We start from the raw sequence: 19237 nt of genomic DNA, 5'->3' as shown, positions 1-19237 counted from the left end.
TACTTGCTTTGAATGTCATCAGCTGAAGAAGAGGCATATTTTAAGTTTCAGAGTAGCTTTATATAGGATGTGGGCTGGGCACAGGTTTGAAGATGAAAGTGGATGTGGTGATATGTGGCTGTTGGGCTGGGTTGGGATTAAATGTTGCGGACTCCTTTGTTGAAGATGCCATACTTTCTATAAAATAGAAAGTCTCGAACTGCTGCAGTTTAGTGTTGAAGTTAACTCAGAGTTGTTTAGGTTGAATTTCTGACCGGCATGTAAAGATTTCTTTAATGGATGTCCAAACTTTTTAGGGTTGTGTTTGATATCAATCTGAAAGTTATTACAGTATAGTTTTGTCTTTATTTATTTGCTTTTCGTACGATTGTGAAGCATTCTGAAGTTTTGAAGATATTGAGGTATTTTATGTTTTTGCCGTTCTTTCCATGTTTTTTCTCTGTCCTGCATTAGCATGCTACTCTTTTTGGAGCGCCAACCTGCATTATTAATTTTCATTCTCTTCCTTCTAGAAGGTGCAAGGCTGTTTAGGATATTTAGAAAAGTCGCACTGAATTCTATTACAGCATCATTTAAGTGGAGGATGTTTAGGAATTTCTAGTTAATAGATGAAAGTGTAGTAATAAACATTTCTGGGTTAAACTTGGAAAGGTTACATGTTGTTTTATAAATCTGCTGTTTAACTGGATGTGTGAGATGTCTAGTTGCATAGATTGGGATTATCCCTGAGAGAGTCTGACGTTGTACCTGTGGTGGAGTATTTGCTAGGGTCTGATAGTAGGATGTAATCTAATAAATAAATTGATGTCTTAGTATAATGTGTGGGGCTGTTAATTAGTTGCATGAAACCATATAAGTTCAGGCTAGATGTAGGGGAGTTAGAGTTTATGTCCAACCAGTTGACATTCACATCACCTAGTAATATTTTTTCTTGTGGAAATGCTATGGATATCCAATGTATTGTCACCAGGAGGGATATAAAGGACAGTAGTACATTACCAGGAGGGATATAAAGGACAGTAGTACATTACCAGGAGGGATATAAAGGGCAGTAGTACATTACCGGGAGGGACATAAAGGACAGTGGTACATTACCAGGAGGGACATAAAGGACAGTAGTACATTACCAGGAGGGATATAAAGGACAGTAGTACATTACCAGGAGGGATATAAAGGACAGTAGTACATTACCAGGAGGGATATAAAGGACAGTAGTACATTACCAGGAGGGATATAAAGGACAGTAGTACATTACCAGGAGGGATATCAAGGACAGTAGTACATTACCAGGAGGGATATAAAGGACAGTAGTACATTACCAGGAGGGATATAAAGGACAGTAGTACATTACCAGGAGGGATATAAAGGACAGTAGTACATTACCAGGAGGGATATAAAGGACAGTAGTACATTACCAGGAGGGATATAAAGGACAGTAGTACATTACCAGGAGGGATATAAAGGACAGTAGTACATTACCAGGAGGGATATAAAGGACAGTAGTACATTACCAGGAGGGATATAAAGGACAGTAGTACATTACCAGGAGGGATATAAAGGACAGTAGTACATTACCAGGAGGATATAAAGGACAGTAGTACATTACCAGGAGGGATATAAAGGACAGTAGTACATTACCAGGAGGGATATAAAGGACAGTAGTACATTACCAGGAGGGATATAAGGACAGTAGTACATTACCAGGAGGGATATAAAGGACAGTAGTACATTACCAGGAGGGATATAAAGGACAGTAGTACATTACCAGGAGGGATATAAAGGACAGTAGTACATTACCAGGAGGGATATAAAGGACAGTAGTACATTACCAGGAGGGATATAAGGACAGTAGTACATTACCAGGAGGGATATAAAGGACAGTAGTACATTACCAGGAGGGATATAAAGGACAGTAGTACATTACCAGGAGGGATATAAAGGACAGTAGTACATTACCAGGAGGGATATAAAGGACAGTAGTACATTACCAGGAGGGATATAAAGGACAGTAGTACATTACCAGGAGGGATATAAGGACAGTAGTACATTACCAGGAGGGATATAAAGGACAGTAGTACATTACCAGGAGGGATATAAAGGACAGTAGTACATTACCAGGAGGGATATAAAGGACAGTAGTACATTACCAGGAGGGATATAAGGACAGTAGTACATTACCAGGAGGGATATAAGGACAGTAGTACATTACCAGGAGGGATATAAAGGACAGTAGTACATTACCAGGAGGGATATAAAGGACAGTAGTACATTACCAGGAGGGATATAAAGGACAGTAGTACATTACCAGGAGGGATATAAAGGACAGTAGTACATTACCAGGAGGGATATAAAGGACAGTAGTACATTACCAGGAGGGATATAAAGGACAGTAGTACATTACCAGGAGGGATATAAAGGACAGTAGTACATTACCAGGAGGGATATAAGAACAGTAGTACATTACCAGGAGGGATATTAAGGACAGTAGTACATTACCAGGAGGGATATAAAGGACAGTAGTACATTACCAGGAGGGATATAAAGGACAGTAGTACATTACCAGGAGGGATATAAAGGACAGTAGTACATTACCAGGAGGATATAAAGGACAGTAGTACATTACCAGGAGGGATATAAAGGACAGTAGTACATTACCAGGAGGGATATAAAGGACAGTAGTACATTACCAGGAGGGATATAAAGGACAGTAGTACATTACCAGGAGGGATATAAAGGACAGTAGTACATTACCAGGAGGGATATAAAGGGCAGTAGTACATTACCAGGAGGGATACAAAGGACAGCAGTACATTACCAGGAGGGATATAAAGGACAGTAGTACATTACTAGGAGGGATACATAGGACAGTAGTACATTACCGGGAGGGTACAAAGGACAGTAGTACATTACCAGGAGGGATATAAAGGACAGTAGTACATTACCAGGAGGGATATAAAGGACAGTAGTACATTACCAGGAGGGATATAAAGGACAGTAGTACATTACCAGGAGGATATAAAGGACAGTAGTACATTACCAGGAGGGATATAAGGACAGTAGTACATTACCAGGAGGGATATAAAGGACAGTAGTACATTACCAGGAGGGATATAAAGGACAGTAGTACATTACCAGGAGGGATATAAAGGACAGTAGTACATTACCAGGAGGGATATAAAGGACAGTAGTACATTACCAGGAGGGATATAAAGGACAGTAGTACATTACCAGGAGGGATATAAAGGACAGTAGTACATTACCAGGAGGGATATAAAGGGCAGTAGTACATTACCAGGAGGGATATATAGGACAGCAGTACATTACCAGGAGGGATATAAAGGACAGTAGTACATTACCAGGAGGGATATAAAGGACAGTAGTACATTACCAGGAGGGATATAAGGACAGTAGTACATTACCAGGAGGGATATAAAGGACAGTAGTACATTACCAGGAGGGATATAAAGGACAGTAGTACATTACCAGGAGGGATATAAAGGACAGTAGTACATTACCAGGAGGGATATAAAGGACAGTAGTACATTACCAGGAGGGATATAAAGGACAGTAGTACATTACCAGGAGGGATATAAAGGACAGTAGTACATTACCAGGAGGGATATAAAGGACAGTAGTACATTACCAGGAGGGATATAAAGGACAGTAGTACATTACCAGGAGGGATATAAAGGACAGTAGTACATTACCAGGAGGGATATAGAGGACAGTAGTACATTACCAGGAGGGATATAGAGGACAGTAGTACATTACCAGGAGGGATATAAAGGACAGTAGTACATTACCAGGAGGGATATAAAGGACAGTAGTACATTACCAGGAGGGATATAAAGGACAGTAGTACATTACCAGGAGGGATATAAGGACAGTAGTACATTACCAGGAGGGATATAAAGGACAGTAGTACATTACCAGGAGGGATATAAGGACAGTAGTACATTACCAGGAGGGATATACAGGACAGTAGTACATTACCAGGAGGGATATAAAGGACAGTAGTACATTACCAGGAGGGATATAAAGGACAGTAGTACATTACCAGGAGGGATATAAAGGACAGTAGTACATTACCAGGAGGGATATAAAGGACAGTAGTACATTACCAGGAGGGATATAAGGACAGTAGTACATTACCAGGAGGGATATAAAGGACAGTAGTACATTACCAGGAGGGATATAAAGGACAGTAGTACATTACCAGGAGGGATATAAAGGACAGTAGTACATTACCAGGAGGGATATAAAGGACAGTAGTACATTACCAGGAGGGATATAAAGGACAGTAGTACATTACCAGGAGGGATATAAAGGACAGTAGTACATTACCAGGAGGGATATAAAGGACAGTAGTACATTACCAGGAGGGATATAAAGGACAGTAGTACATTACCAGGAGGGATATAAAGGACAGTAGTACATTACCAGGAGGGATATAAGGACAGTAGTACATTACCAGGAGGGATACAAAGGACAGTAGTACATTACCAGGAGGGATATAAAGGACAGTAGTACATTACCAGGAGGGATATAAGGACAGTAGTACATTACCAGGAGGGATATAAAGGACAGTAGTACATTACCAGGAGGGATATAAAGGACAGTAGTACATTACCAGGAGGGATATAAGGACAGTAGTACATTACCAGGAGGGATATAAAGGACAGTAGTACATTACCAGGAGGGATATAAAGGACAGTAGTACATTACCAGGAGGGATATAAAGGACAGTAGTACATTACCAGGAGGGATATAAAGGACAGTAGTACATTACCAGGAGGGATATAAAGGACAGTAGTACATTACCAGGAGGGATATAAAGGACAGTAGTACATTACCAGGAGGGATATAAGGACAGTAGTACATTACCAGGAGGGATATAAAGGGCAGTAGTACATTACCAGGAGGGATATAAAGGACAGTAGTACATTACCAGGAGGGATATAAAGGACAGTAGTACATTACCAGGAGGGATATAAAGGACAGTAGTACATTACCAGGAGGGATATAAAGGACAGTAGTACATTACCAGGAGGGATATAAAGGACAGTAGTACATTACCAGGAGGGATATAAAGGACAGTAGTACATTACCAGGAGGGATATCAAGGACAGTAGTACATTACCAGGAGGGATATAAAGGACAGTAGTACATTACCAGGAGGGATATAAAGGACAGTAGTACATTACCAGGAGGGATATAAAGGACAGTAGTACATTACCAGGAGGGATATAAAGGACAGTAGTACATTACCAGGAGGGATATAAGGACAGTAGTACATTACCAGGAGGGATATAAAGGACAGTAGTACATTACCAGGAGGGATATAAAGGACAGTAGTACATTACCAGGAGGGATATAAAGGACAGTAGTACATTACCAGGAGGGATATAAAGGACAGTAGTACATTACCAGGAGGGATATAAAGGACAGTAGTACATTACCAGGAGGGATATAAGGACAGTAGTACATTACCAGGAGGGATATAAAGGACAGTAGTACATTACCAGGAGGGATATAAAGGGCAGTAGTACATTACCAGGAGGGATACAAAGGACAGTAGTACATTACCAGGAGGGATACAAAGGACAGTAGTACATTACCAGGAGGGATATAAGGACAGTAGTACATTACCAGGAGGGATATAAAGGACAGTAGTACATTACCAGGAGGGATATAAAGGACAGTAGTACATTACCAGGAGGGATATAAAGGACAGTAGTACATTACCAGGAGGGATATAAAGGACAGTAGTACATTACCAGGAGGGATATAAAGGACAGTAGTACATTACCAGGAGGGATATAAAGGACAGTAGTACATTACCAGGAGGGATATAAAGGACAGTAGTACATTACCAGGAGGGATACAAAGGACAGTAGTACATTACCAGGAGGGATATAAAGGACAGTAGTACATTACCAGGAGGGATATAAAGGACAGTAGTACATTACCAGGAGGGATATAAAGGACAGTAGTACATTACCAGGAGGGATATAAAGGACAGTAGTACATTACCAGGAGGGATATAAAGGACAGTAGTACATTACCAGGAGGGATATAAAGGACAGTAGTACATTACCAGGAGGGATATAAAGGACAGTAGTACATTACCAGGAGGGATATAAAGGACAGTAGTACATTACCAGGAGGGATATAAAGGACAGTAGTACATTACCAGGAGGGATATAAAGGACAGTAGTACATTACCAGGAGGGATATAAAGGACAGTAGTACATTACCAGGAGGGATATAAAGGACAGTAGTACATTACCAGGAGGGATATAAAGGACAGTAGTACATTACCAGGAGGGATATAAAGGACAGTAGTACATTACCAGGAGGGATATAAAGGACAGTAGTACATTACCAGGAGGGATATAAAGGACAGTAGTACATTACCAGGAGGGATATAAAGGACAGTAGTACATTACCAGGAGGGATATAAAGGACAGTAGTACATTACCAGGAGGGATATAAAGGACAGTAGTACATTACCAGGAGGGATATAAAGGACAGTAGTACATTACCAGGAGGGATATCAAGGACAGTAGTACATTACCAGGAGGGATATCAAGGACAGTAGTACATTACCAGGAGGGATATAAAGGACAGTAGTACATTACCAGGAGGGATATAAAGGACAGTAGTACATTACCAGGAGGGATATAAAGGACAGTAGTACATTACCAGGAGGGATATAAGGACAGTAGTACATTACCAGGAGGGATATAAACCACAGTTTTACATTACCAGGAGGGATATAAAGGGCAGTAGTACATTACCAGGAGGGACATAAAGGACAGTGGTACATTACCAGGAGGGATATAAAGGGCAGTAGTACATTACCAGGAGGGATATAAAGGGCAGTAGTACATTACCAGGAGGGATATAAAGGACAGTAGTACATTACCAGGAGGGATATAAAGGACAGTAGTACATTACCAGGAGGGATATAAAGGACAGTAGTACATTACCAGGAGGGATATAAAGGACAGTAGTACATTACCAGGAGGGATATAAAGGACAGTAGTACATTACCAGGAGGGATATAAAGGACAGTAGTACATTACCAGGAGGGATATAAAGGACAGTAGTACATTACCAGGAGGGATATAAAGGACAGTAGTACATTACCAGGAGGGATATAAAGGACAGTAGTACATTACCAGGAGGGATATAAAGGACAGTAGTACATTACCAGGAGGGATATAAAGGACAGTAGTACATTACCAGGAGGGATATAAGGACAGTAGTACATTACCAGGAGGGATATAAAGGACAGTAGTACATTACCAGGAGGGATATAAAGGACAGTAGTACATTACCAGGAGGGATATAAAGGACAGTAGTACATTACCAGGAGGGATATAAAGGACAGTAGTACATTACCAGGAGGGATATAAAGGACAGTAGTACATTACCAGGAGGGATATAAAGGACAGTAGTACATTACCAGGAGGGATATAAAGGACAGTAGTACATTACCAGGAGGGATATAAAGGACAGTAGTACATTACCAGGAGGGATATAAAGGACAGTAGTACATTACCAGGAGGGATATAAAGGACAGTAGTACATTACCAGGAGGGATATAAAGGACAGTGGTACATTACCAGGAGGGATATGAAGGACAGTGGTACATTACCAGGAGGGATATAAAGGACAGTAGTACATTACCAGGAGGGATATAAAGGACAGTAGTACATTACCAGGAGGGATACAAAGGACAGTAGTACATTACCAGGAGGGATATAAAGGACAGTAGTACATTACCAGGAGGGATATAAAGGACAGTAGTACATTACCAGGAGGGATATAAAGGACAGTAGTACATTACCAGGAGGGATATAAAGGACAGTAGTACATTACCAGGAGGGATATAAAGGACAGTAGTACATTACCAGGAGGGATATAAAGGACAGTAGTACATTACCAGGAGGGATATAAAGGACAGTAGTACATTACCAGGAGGGATATAAAGGACAGTAGTACATTACCAGGAGGGATATAAAGGACAGTAGTACATTACCAGGAGGGATATAAAGGACAGTAGTACATTACCAGGAAGGATATAAAGGGCAGTAGTACATTACCAGGAGGGATATAATGGGCAGTAGTACATTACCAGGAGGGATATAAAGGACAGTAGTGCATTACCAGGAGGGATATAAAGGGCAGTAGTACATTACCAGGAGGGATATAAAGGACAGTAGTACATTACCAGGAGGGATATAAAGGACAGTAGTACATTACCAGGAAGGATATAAAGGACAGTAGTACATTACCAGGAGGGATAAAGGACAGTAGTGCATTACCAGGAGGGATATAATGGACAGTAGTACATTACCAGGAGGGATATAAAGGACAGTAGTACATTACCAGGAGGGATATAAAGGACAGTAGTACATTACCAGGAGGGATATAAAGGACAGTAGTACATTACCAGGAGGGATATAAGGACAGTAGTACATTACCAGGAGGGATATAAAGGACAGTAGTACATTACCAGGAGGGATATAAAGGACAGTAGTACATTACCAGGAGGGATATAAAGGACAGTAGTACATTACCAGGAGGGATATAAAGGACAGTAGTACATTACCAGGAGGGATATAAAGGACAGTAGTACATTACCAGGAGGGATATAAAGGACAGTAGTACATTACCAGGAGGGATATAAAGGACAGTAGTACATTACCAGGAGGGATATAAAGGACAGTAGTACATTACCAGGAGGGATATAAAGGACAGTAGTACATTACCAGGAGGGATATAAAGGACAGTAGTACATTACCAGGAGGGATATAAAGGACAGTAGTACATTACCAGGAGGGATATAAGGACAGTAGTACATTACCAGGAGGGATATAAAGGACAGTAGTACATTACCAGGAGGGATATAAAGGGCAGTAGTACATTACCAGGAGGGATATAAAGGGCAGTAGTACATTACCAGGAGGGATATAAAGGACAGTAGTACATTACCAGGAGGGATATAAAGGACAGTAGTACATTACCAGGAGGGATATAAAGGACAGTAGTACATTACCAGGAGGGATATAAAGGACAGTAGTACATTACCAGGAGGGATATAAAGGACAGTAGTACATTACCAGGAGGGATATAAGGACAGTAGTACATTACCAGGAGGGATATAAAGGACAGTAGTACATTACCAGGAGGGATATAAAGGACAGTAGTACATTACCAGGAGGGATATAAAGGACAGTAGTACATTACCAGGAGGGATATAAGGACAGCAGTACATTACCAGGAGGGATATAAAGGACAGTAGTACATTACCAGGAGGGATATAAAGGACAGTAGTACATTACCAGGAGGGATATAAAGGACAGTAGTACATTACCAGGAGGGATATAAGGACAGCAGTACATTACCAGGAGGGATATAAAGGACAGTAGTACATTACCAGGAGGGATATAAAGGACAGTAGTACATTACCAGGAGGGATATAAAGGACAGTAGTACATTACCAGGAGGGATATAAGGACAGTAGTACATTACCAGGAGGGATATAAAGGACAGTAGTACATTACCAGGGGGGATATACAGGACAGTAGTACATTACCAGGAGGGATATAAAGGACAGTAGTACATTACCAGGAGGGATATAAAGGACAGTAGTACATTACCAGGAGGGATATAAAGGACAGTAGTACATTACCAGGAGGGATATAAAGGACAGTAGTACATTACCAGGAGGGATATAAAGGACAGTAGTACATTACCAGGAGGGATATAAAGGACAGTAGTACATTACCAGGAGGGATATAAAGGACAGTAGTACATTACCAGGAGGGATATAAAGGACAGTAGTACATTACCAGGAGGGATATAAGGACAGTAGTACATTACCAGGAGGGATATAAAGGACAGTAGTACATTACCAGGAGGGATATAAAGGACAGTAGTACATTACCAGGAGGGATATAAAGGACAGTAGTACATTACCAGGAGGGATATAAAGGACAGTAGTACATTACCAGGAGGGATATAAAGGACAGTAGTACATTACCAGGAGGGATATAAAGGACAGTAGTACATATCTGTTTATAATTTATTTATTTTGAGGTAAGCATTAAGAAGCTCTGCTAAACTGAATTTTGGTGTTGGTTTGCTGTAAATGGATATGTGGTAGGTACTGGACATATTAAAGCAATACCACCACCTTTCCTCTTTAAATGGTCATTAAGGATGATATTATAACCAGGAGGTATAACTTCGGAATCATTTATGCTGGGTTTTAGCCAAGTTTCAGTTACACTGAGAACATCAGGCTTATGCTGGGTAATCCAGGTATGAAGTTCTGCAGTTTTATTTCTTATACTTCTAACATTTATAGCAGCAAAAATTAGATCACCAGAGCTGGGGATTGTCTATTGTTGGGTTACAGAAGTGTGATGGAGAGAATTATCTTTGTGTTCATTGTGATAGGTGGGGCCAGGATTAGGGAGTATATATCCTAGAAGGATTTTAGTATATTGTGGAATTACACATACTTGTATATTTTGCAGAGGATTATTGCACTTAATTTTATTTTGGTTTGAGTTGAAGTGCAATTAATCAGCCTATATTTGGAATAAAGATGAGGGCTAATACTGCATAGGTTTAGTGCAATGAGTGGAGAGTATAAAGAGGAAGCATGGATAGGTGGTTGGGACAGAACTGGAGAGATGTTGCTACGTATCTTTGAGTCACAGTAGGAGGAGAACAGAGGATAAGGTGCGGAGCGAGTATAATTAGGTACTGGAATCTGTATTTTATAAATGTCAGGTGGTGGGGAAGTAGCCATGATGATGGAAACAAGAAGTTACAAGACAGGAGTCTATTCGGTGATGACAGGTAGGTTGTCCTGGCAACCTCTCTGGAATGTAAGGAATAAAGGAGTATTAGGTACTATTAGGGAGGGTTTTGATTATAAATGGATACAGTGCAAAGCAGTATAGGAGGGAGAATGGGGCCAAAAATTAAATAGAGATAGGGTAGTAGAAAACAAGAAACAGAAGTGCATTTATAGAAGTAGTGAGGTCATTGGGGAGGGTTTAGGAATGAGAGTCACAAGTGAAATGCAAATGTAGGAAGTATAATTTTAGAGTAAGAGGTGGTGGTTGGGAAGCGAAGGTGTAAAATTATATTGAGGCGATAAAGTTAGTACTTATTAGACAAAACAGAGCTGGAAGAAGGACCGCAGTAAGTCAGAGCAAGGCAATACAGGGGAAATATAAGAGTAGAGTGATAGTAATATGATGTCTGTATGCAAGCACAAAGTAGTTTTAGCAGGATGTATACCGACAGAGAACCGCAGTAATGCCGTGTAAATATACAGCTTATCGAGCAAAGTATCAGAACATGGTACCACACTGACAAGCCCAATATTAACAGGAAGTACACTGACAGAGACCCACAATAACACCATGTAAATATACAGCTTATCGAGCAAATTATCAGAACATGGTACTACACTGACAAGCCCAATATTAACAGGAAGTACACTGACAGAGACCCACAGTAACGCCATGTAAATATACAGCTTATCGAGCAAATTATCAGAACATGGTACTACACTGACAAGCACAATATTAACAGGAAGTACACTGACAGAGAACTACAGCAATGCCGTGTAAATATACAACTTATCGAGCAAAGTCTCAGAACATGGTACTACACTGATAAGCGCAATACTAACAGGAAGTACACTGACAGAGAACCACAGTAACGCCGTGTAAATATACAGCTTATCGAGCAAAGTATCAGAACATGGTACTACACTGATAAGCACAATATAAAACCATCACTCATGGGATTAACCAGTACATCAAAACACTGTAATATACATATATGTATAGTATACACACACACATACACACAACCAGCACATCAAAACACTGTAATATACATATATGCATAGTATACACACACACATACACACAAACTGCTGTATACATATATATATATATATATATATATATATATATATATATATATATATATATATATATATATATATATATATATATATAGTGTATATATATATATATAGTGTATATATATATATATATATATAGTGTATATATATATATATATATATATATATATATATACACACACACACACACACACACACACACACACACACACACACACACACACACACACACACACACACACACACACATACATACCCATGTATATATACACACCAGAACACCAGCAACTCACATTACATACATATATGTTACAAGGTAACATGCTCAGCATACATAAAGCTTATCCAAATATGAATGAAAGTGTTACAAATATAACATACTACCAAAGTCTTTTTACTGTTTTACAAAGTCTTATGAGAAATAGAAATTTAATAACATATGACATATACCTGCTCTATGAAGGAAGATAGTGACTGAATATAAGAGGAGACAACACTGAGGGGATATTTAGCAATACATTCCGCTACAGTGAGAATCCCACCCTCAGGTCAATGTATAACTGAGATCAATCAGTGTACAGCCAGAACAAAGTAGTTAACAAAGAGATGTGAGTAAAACAGGTTGTTTGTTATTTCCTAAGACTAAAACTGGCCTATGCAGTGCAGTCTACTGGTCAAGCAAAGCTGGACAGTGTCCAACTTAGTAGCAGGTCCTTAGATTGCAAAGAATATTTCACGGAGAACTGCAGTCACAGAGCAGATATGTATTTAACTGATTAAAGTTAATATACAACAAGGTTCTTCATGGTAAATATGCTTACATTAAACAGGGACGAAATTCTCAGGAAACTTGTAGGTGTAGGGCCGGTACTTACATATTATCGCAACCAGATTTTCACAGGTTGCGAAATTTGTAATGTTACTGACAAAACAGGTTTATTAAGCTGGAAACTAGTGTTAGCAAGTAAGTAATAGTGTGGCACATATCGGGTTAGGCAGGGAGAGGAATAACTGCCAATTTCTCGAGTCCTGCCTGCCGTGTCTCATTTTGCCGGTGAACTCCACACTGCTACATTGCATGACAGATCCTGCCTTCCTGATTACAAGCGCAGGCAAGGGAACTTAATCTGGAGCATGCCATCTGAATGTCCATGGCCAGTAGTCAAGTTTAATTTCATTCATCAGAATGATTTTAACAGGCAATTTTAAGTTTTTACTTCTGTGATGCGCTATTTCATGTTTGCTGCAGTATCACATGAAAAAGTAGCAAATAATTTATGGCTCGCATCCGTTTGGGGAATCAGTTATAGTTAGTGTGTGTGTGTGTGTGTGTGTGTGTGTGTGTGTGTGTGTGTGTGTGTGTGTGTGTGTGTGTGTGGTGTGTGTGTGTGTTTTGGAGAATCAATTGAACATTTTCCTTCTTCACTGTTTAGAATTTAAAAATCCGATTGGTACCAAAAATAGTCATCGTTTTTATATAACCTCAAAATGCAAGAACTGGTGGATGAGGGAATCACGTTCTTATTGCTCAGCAACAAGTGTTTATCGAGTGCTGCTAGTTCTATTTGAAATTAAACACTAATGAAATATAGCCAGAATAGTTCAGTAAATGTATTCCACTGCATGAGAATAAAATTCATGCAGTTATACCAACACCCCATTAGTTCATGTGTTTTCTTTCATAAAGAAAGGTGCAGAACAACTTTTAACAGTATCACGAAATTGAAGGCGATGAAGTATGTAATGCACACAAAACAAGGAAAGATTTGTATAATTGTTTTCTGCCTGAATGCAATCTCAGGCTATTCTTTATTAATAAGGATGTAAAAAATAACACACGTATATTTGTTTTGCACTTTGTTTTATTCAGTGTCACGGTACATGATAAAAGCGAAATCTGGTTGCGATAATACGTAAGTACCGTAGGGCCTTGTGGCAGGGCTTCTGCAATGTCAAGGTCAGATGTAGTGACCACAGGTCCTGCTCTATGAAGGAAGATAGCAGTATTCTAAAAGGCTTTGGCACCAAAGTTCTCTTTCTTCTGTCACACTGTACCTACTTCAACGTATGGCTGTGCAGTTTGGCTGTGTTCATTTCCCTTTCAGTTCTGGATATACTCTCTCTAGATATACTAAATATATCTTGTTCTCACTAAACTATCCTCTAAAAATGGAGATTCTAACAATTTTCCTTTGCAGAGGAGACATTATTGGGCCTAGCAGATCTGCTTCAGTTATTCTCCTGCTTGCTCCGTTCCTTAGCGTCTTGACTTGGTTTCTGTCTGGCTCTCTGCTCTGATGTAGCAGGGCGTGTTTGTGTGTCATACCCTTCGGGAAAAACAAGGCAACCCCAAGCTACCATATAGGCATAATCCACTGGATCCACAGAAGAGGTTATCAGACCCGTGGGACCCAGGTTGACAGTGGCCTTTCGACACCTCACATTGCTATTGGGAAGTGGTTAGAAAGACCTCTACATTGCCCACCTGATCATGAAGGGATCTACATCCAGATTCAGTGAGGTCATTGTCTCCGTACTCTCAATTTATCAGACCAATGATCGAAGTACAATGCCCCATTCGGGATGTATCTCACCCGACATCTGCAGCAATTGGAGAGACCCCAAAAGTTTCTCACCAAAAGGATAAGTGGACTCCAAAATCTGTCATATGCCGCCAGATTGAAGAAACCCAGCCTATTCAGTCGCATACCATCTGCTCAGAGGTGACATGTGCCTGACATACAAGGCCATGTCCAACCCGAATTAATGGACATGCTCCACCCTCAAAACCAAATCCACCAAAACCACTACTAGAGCAAGCGACTTCTGCAAACCTTTTGAAGTACTGAAGGCTATAAATAGGACAAAGTGGGGTTGGAGTGGGATAGATTTATCACCAGAGACCTCTATGCTGTGTGGAATAGGAGTCCCAGTCCATGTGGGAGGCATTCCACCCGCTGACTCTGTTCAACAGAAATCTTGACCCATGTGGATGGGAGATCGTAGGTCACCCCTCGGCAACGTACCCTGTGTCACCGCTTGACAGAGTAACAAACAAACTACTGGGTACAGTATTTTTTCATATAAGGGGTGCATGTAGTTACAAATTGTGGCTAGGCTTATAAAATGCCTCAAAGTATAGCCCATGTATAAAACCTAAGGAACCTAAGGAACCCGCTCCTAAAAAGTTGGGCTTTGGCACCAAAGTTCTTCTCTTTCTTCTGTCACATTGTACCTACTTCAACGTATGGCTATGCAGTTTGGCTGTGTTCATTTCCCTTTCAGTTCTGGATATACTCTCTCTAGATATACTAAATATATCTTGTTCTCACTAAACTATCCTCTAAAAATGGAGATTCTAACAATTTTCCTTTGCAGGGGACATTGTTAGTTTCCTTGGATCTGCTTCAGTTATTCTCCTGCTTGCTCCGTTCCTTAGCGTCTTGGCTTGGTTTCTGTCTGGCTCTCTGCTCTGATGTAGCAGGGGGCCGTTTGTGTCTCTAATCCATTCCCTTTTCTCAGTTTCTTCACTACGTGATTCACTGTTGTGTCTCTGCCTTAGTTTTGATATCAACTTCTCTTGGGGTGTTTCTAACTGTGGACCCACTCTATTCAGTTTCTGCACTGACTTCTTTTGTTGTGTTAACTTGTTTTCTCAGTCTGTTCTAAACTGAGGATGTTCCATGTCACTTTCTGTACTGACCTCTCTTGTTAGCTTACCTACTGTCCCAACATTATGATGAGCAGATAAAAGAAGACTAGACCCTTTATTTGTTAAGCTGACTCCATGATTCTTAAATTCTCAGTCAGTGAATAAGCCCATGAGACTCTCGCATCACTATTATACTCATCATCTGAGCGAACTTAACCTTCTAGAAGGTAAAACAAACTGCTAGGGTTAAACATAAATCTACAGCCGGCAGATGTTAGAATAAGCAGGCATAATTGTAGGCCACATTGTCTCTGAACTGAAAAAAAAAACTTTTGTGTGTGAATTTGCCTTCCCAAAAGATAGTAAGAATTTGTAGGTGCTGTCATACTGTGAAAGGAGTTGGAAGTTTGAAATTTAGTACAGAGATTATGATAGAAGATTAAGTGCTAGATAATAATGAATTGTTGATCTCTGTTAGTGGTGATTTCTCTTCATCAAAAACAGTACCTTCTGGGATACCACAGAAGGTGGTCTAAGGAAAGGCATTCAGTGACAATATTTAGGTGGCTTCCTTGTGTGGACTTGATGTAATACAGCTTGTGAACTGCTTGCTTGTTTGCTCATAGGTTAGTACTAAGCTAACTGCCCTTGCAAGCCATTATAAGCCTAGCCACTTGTCCCTTGTGAGACTCCAACCCTGCACCTTGTGTTTGTAAGGCAAACACCTTAACCATTAGGCCACCCTCCACCTTGTGTTTGTAAGGCAAACACCTTAACCATTAGGCCACCCTGCACCTTGTGTTTGTAAGGCAAACACCTTAACCATTAGGCCACCCTCCACCTTGTGTTTGTAAGGCAAACACCTTAACCATTAGGCCACCCTCCCAACCCCCTTGCTTGCTTGCCTGTGTTAGAACATAAGTAGTTGCCTGCAATCACCATGAACTGTGTTTTTTCTCCTTCTGCTAATATTTTGTAACTGTAGCTGGTATATAGAAGTCTGGATGCTTCAGGGGCATGCTCCCTACATGGGAGTGGTGGAAGGCTATTTGCCCACCCTGAAAAAAATATTTTAAAGCTATTTTGTTACTTTTAATGCAATGGGCAGCATTTGAGATTTACAGTTTATTTATTTAACATTTGTTGACTGGAAAAGTACAACTAGGACAGAGCCTACTTTCAGTGGAGGCCCAGGGAGAAAAGCTCCAGATACATTTATTTATTGATTTCACTTTGATGACTGGGGTTGTCCACTGGGCCTGGTAGAGCCAGTTTTCAGTGTGGAGGCCCAAGAGGAAAGCGCCACAGACATTGACAATTTTATAGAAAAGTTTAAATCATTGGCAACATACAAACAATATAAGTCATTAGCTAAAGAGGAAAAACATGTAAATTACACAGTCTAGGTAATATTTACAAAGTATATACACTATAGGATTATGTACAGAGATTATATACATAGAATTATTGGAGTTATACAGTCATTGGCAATTTTTTATATATAGAGAGAGAGTTAGAATTTTTAAAGAGAGGGAGGAAAGGTGATTTTAAAAGGTTGATTTATAGTGAAGGAAGGAGTAGATTCTAGGAGTTACAGAGTGAAAGAGAGTAAGAGAAGAAATAGATGCAGAAAGTAACTGAGCAACGTAGTAGAAGGTTAAAGGCTGGGTGAAGGTATTTAAAGGAGTTATGTAGAGAGGAACAGGAGCATCCAGACTATGAAATAGGCAATGATTTCCCCAGAAGTGATTTGAAGTTTGAGTGGCTTTGAATATTTCGAAGGGAGGCAGGAAGTGAGTTCTGGATTTTGCTATGAGCAGGATAGTAGAGGTGACCTGGGGGTCTAAGAGGTTTATGGATTTTTAGAAATTATGATCATTGGATCTAAGGGTGCTTGGGAATATAGGGGTTAAGGAGGTGGAGAGAGGACACAACTAGGAAGGTTTGAATTGAGCTTTGGTACAGTGGTAAGTTTGAGGAATTTGAGGTAGTTAGGAAGTTCAAGCCATTGCAGAGAGTAGAGGGAGAGACAGTGGGATGGGATGATTTCCAGAGTTAGTGCAGCAAATTTGCAGATTTTATTGTAATAGTGGTTTCCATCTTGGCTTGTAAGCCAAGCTGAAGATTAGTGAACAGGGAGCACAGTACATAGGGAGAGAGAGGGAGGAAGGTAAGGAGAGTAAGCAGGGATTCTGCCTGGGTGGAGGGGTAGCTGCACCATTGTGGGGTCTATACAGGAGACCTTAGTTTTTGGTGCAGGATTTTGATGCTAGTTTAATATGGGTGTTTACATTCCAGATTTTCATCAATTATGACACATAAGCAGTTTAGTATGTGATACACCTCTATGGGGACATTACTATTCTGGGTAGTTACTATAAAGGAGTTTTGTCTTCGTACCTGCGTTTTGGATGGAGAGGTATGATCATTACCTTTATTTTAGTGGCATTGCATAGAAGTGCCATTGCAAAATCTACATGATTCAGTATTGAGAAAGCTTAAATGAGTTTTGAGGAGAATAGAGGGGGTGCTGCCCGCTGAATCAAATGATTGCTGGAATCATCAGTGACATTGACTCAGACTGGTATCGAGATAGACTGGTGTTACTAATGAAAATGTTAAGCAGAGAAGGGGACCAAGCGATTGGAACCCTGAGGTATCGTAGTGTGTAGAAGGAAAAGACTGAGTTTGTCCATTTAATGGCTTTGCTGTCTTTCAGAGCGTAGCTGGTGAACCAGGCAATGGTGGGAGGCTGACAGCGGAAAGTTGAGATAAGAATATAGGGTGGGATATATCAAAGGCCGAAGAAGTCTAGGAATAGGTTAGAAAGGATCTTGCCAGGAGTCCCGTGGCAAAGTTAATAGAGTCTATGAATAAGGATGGCAGTGATGGTACTCCCCTGACCGGGATGGAAACCATGTTGTGTAGGTTAGTAGGTTGTTTCGAGTCAGATATGACATCACATATGATATCATTTGGGATTGAATACATTTCTCCACCATTTTTGATTGTGGGGAAAAGCACGGCTATGGGCCAAAAGTTGTAGAAGGCCAGTGATTTTACCCCATTTATAGAGTGGGAATGATAAAAAGCATGTTCCAGAGTGAGGGATATATGATTCTTGGATGGATCTATTTATTATAATTTTGAGAGGATGGGGTAGGCAATGCTGTCTAGATAGTCTGAGAAAGGCCAAGTGGGTACATTATCTGGGGTGCAGGGGAGCATGGTTTAAGCAAAGGAGGAGTTTTTTTTTAGAAACAGGAGAGGTTAAAAATAGGTAGGGAGCAATCAAATCTGGGAGTGAGAAATACAGGGATTGTAGGGGGGAGGAGGTAGAGCAGTGGAGAGGAAGCCAGAAAGAGCTGAAGGCGACGCTGTGTAAACAAGTTGTTAAACGCCGCTCGACCAGTATAGTTTCAGTTTGGCATGGGTTATAATTTGTTGCCAGGATGGAAAAAGGGAGACATAAGAGTTCCAAATTTTCAGGCTTGGATATGTTTTCGACGGAAGCTTGCTCTATGCTTAATCTTCGCCGTGCTGCGTTTTATGGTCTCTGATTAGCTTTTACAGTGTTAAGCAGAGTTGTTTAACTTCGTTGTGACAGTAGGTAGTTTTTT

General features: G+C 40.3%; 1 protein-coding gene across 1 annotated transcript in view; it reads right to left on the bottom strand.

Annotated features, from left to right (window-relative positions):
• LOC122815226 (gastrula zinc finger protein XlCGF57.1-like) overlaps nt 1-19237 on the bottom strand; it is a 645429-nt gene that overhangs the window by 580384 nt on the left and 45808 nt on the right. The gene's annotated exons all lie outside the window — the stretch shown is intronic.

Source organism: Protopterus annectens, chromosome 11.part0 (assembly GCF_019279795.1).
Source record: "Protopterus annectens isolate FY-2018-M chromosome 11.part0, PAN1.0, whole genome shotgun sequence".
Taxonomy (NCBI): Eukaryota; Metazoa; Chordata; order Ceratodontiformes; family Protopteridae; genus Protopterus; species Protopterus annectens.
This window is presented reverse-complemented; position numbering and strand designations above follow the sequence as displayed.